Raw genomic sequence first — 2,907 nt, forward strand, 5'->3', positions numbered from 1 at the left:
ATTCACACAGTTATCAAAGTTGATATTCCTAAAATACCAATCTAACTATGGCACTCCCCTATTCAATAAACTCCAGGGGCTTCCTCTTACTATTAAAATAAAATGCATTAATGATTAAAGACATCAATTGAGCAATTTCTGCCTGAAAGGCAAAAGTCTCCACTTCCTCTTCCTCCATAGGTTGGTCCTGTGTCTGCGTTTCCTCAGGTATCTTGGCAGAGAGCGCAGTAGCCAAAAGGCTTCAGCTGGCAGCAAGATGAAGAGCTTTTTGAGAGAGCTAATTTCAAATTCATCTGATGCTTTGGACAAAATCAGATATGAGAGCTTGACAGATCCAGGTAAACTAGATTCTGGGAAAGAGCTAAACATTAGTATCATTCCAAACAAAGATGATCACACCTTTACCATTGTAGATACTGGTATTGGAATGACCAAAGCTGATTCGATCAACAATCTTGGTACCATAGCAAAGTCTGGAACCAAAGCTTTTATGGAAGCATTATAGACTGGTGCAGATATATCCATGATTGGTCAGTTTGGTGTTGGTTTTTATTCTGCCTATCTGGTTGCTGAGAAAGTGACCGTCATCACCAAGCATAATGATGATGAACAGTATGCCTGGGAGTCTTCAGCAGGAGGGTCATTCACTGTTAGGACTGATATAGGTGAACCTATGGGTCATGGAACAAAGGTAATTCTGCAACTGAAAGAGGACCAAACTGAGTACTTGGAAGAAAGAAGAATAAAGGAAATTGTGAAGAAGCACTCTCAATTTATTGGCTATCCAATTACTCTTTTTGTGGAAAAAGAACAGGATAAAGAAGTCAGTGATGATGAAGCAGAGGAAAAAGAAGAGAAACAGGAGAAGGAAAAAGAAGAAAAAGAGTCTGAAGATAAGCCAGAGATAGAAGATGTGGGCTCCGATGAAGAAAAAGAAAAGAAAGATGGTGACAAGAAGAAAAAGAAGAAAATTAAAGAAAAATACATTGATCAAGAAGAGCTTAACAAAACCAAATCAATTTGGACCAGAAATCCTGATGATATTACTAATGAGGAATATGGAGAATTCTATAAGAGTTTGACAAATGACTGGGAAGATCATTTAGCTGTGAAACACTTCTCAGTGGAAGGACAGCTGGAATTCTAAGCCCTTCTCTTTGTACCACGACATGCCCCCTTTGACCTGTTTGAAAATAGAAAGAAAAAGAATAACATCAAACTGTATGTGTGCAGGGTTTTCATCATGGATAACTGTGAAGAGCTGATCCCTGAATATCTGAATTTCATTAGAGGTGTGGTGGACTCTGAAGATCTGCCTCTAAATATTTCATGTGAAAAGCTACAGCAAAGTAAGATTCTGAAAGTGATTAGGAAGAACTTGGTTTAAAAGTGCTTGGAACTCTTCACTGAACTGGCAGAGGATAAAGAAAATTGCAAAAAGTTTTATAAGCAGTTTTCTAAAAACATTAAGTTTGGAATACACAAAGATTCCCAGAACCGAAAGAAACTTTCAGAATTGCTGAGATACTATACTTCTGCTTCTGGTGATGAGATAGTTTCTCTTAAGGACTATTGCACAAGGATGAAGGAGAACCACAAACATATCTATTATATCACTGGTGAATCCAAAGACCAAGTGGCTAATTCAGCTTTTGTTGAACAGCTTCAGAAGCATGGTTTAGAAGTGATATATATGATTGAACCTATTGATGAGTATTGTGTGCAACAGCTAAAGGAATTTGAAGGCAAGACTTTAGTGTCTGTTACCAAAGAGGGTTTGGAACTCCCAGAAGATGAAGATGAAAAAAGAAACAGGAGGAAAAAAAGGCAAAGTTTGAAAACCTCTGCAAAATTATGAAAGATATCCTAGAAAAGAAAATTGAAAAGGTAGTTGTGTCAAATCGATTGGTTACCTCCCCATGTTGCATTGTCACAAGCACATATGGCTGGACAGCAAATATGGAAAGAATTATGAAGGCTCAGGCACTAAGAGACAACTCAACAATGGGTTACATGGCAGCAAAGAAACACTTGGAGATAAACCCTGACCATTCCATTATTGAAACTCTAAGGCAAAAGGCAGAGGCTGACAAGCATGATAAATCGGTAAATGGTCTGGTGATCTTGTTGTATGATACTGCACTGCTGCCTTCTGGCTTCAGTTTGGAGGATCCCCAGACACATGCCAATCAGATCTACAGGATGATCAAACTTGGTCTTGGAATTGATGAAGATGATTCAACTACTGAAGAAACCAATGCAGCTATAACTGAGGAAATGCCACCTCTTGAAGGAGATGATGACACATTGCGTATGGAAGAAGTAGACTAAAGCATTCCAATTCATGGAGCATAAGCATATTTCCTAGACTAGTCTGAATAAGTTATTTTGTATAAGGTGTTGAGAGAATACTTGATGTCTTCATTCCCTCTGATGTATCTTTTCAGATATGTTCTCTTTATTTTTGTTAAATTACTTTTTAAAAAAATGTATGGCATGAACATGCTGTTTAAGGGGAAGTTTAGGTTTCTTTTCCCTTCTAAGTATAATCAATATTGTGATACCTTAGACAATTCAAGCAAGAACTAGTAATCATTGTAGTTTACTTTGGTTTCATTTTAGGGAGGGAGAAATATCTTTAATATGTCCAGACATTGTAATCCTAATGTTATCTCACTAACATTCTTGTGGTCTGAGAACAGTATATAGTTATCAGCTGAATAATGGAATTGAATTACTCCTTGGTCTCTAAAATACACTGTTGAGGTATCTTTAAAAAATAAATAAAATAAAATAAAATAAAATGCAAATTCTTCTGTAATTTGGAATCCTTCACAACATGGCACTAACATACATTTCTTTTATCTTCCTTGTATCTTATTCTCTTCCTTTGTATTTTACAAATCC

The 2,907-nt window shown here is 36.7% G+C and overlaps 1 pseudogene; it reads left to right on the forward strand.

Moving 5' to 3' along the window:
* The first annotated feature begins 256 nt into the window (after nucleotides 1-256).
* On the forward strand, nucleotides 257-2,331 carry LOC123246467 (annotated as a pseudogene).
* The last annotated feature ends 576 nt before the right edge of the window (nucleotides 2,332-2,907 follow it).

Source organism: Gracilinanus agilis, chromosome 4 (genome assembly GCF_016433145.1).
Source record: "Gracilinanus agilis isolate LMUSP501 chromosome 4, AgileGrace, whole genome shotgun sequence".
Taxonomy (NCBI): Eukaryota; Metazoa; Chordata; class Mammalia; order Didelphimorphia; family Didelphidae; genus Gracilinanus; species Gracilinanus agilis.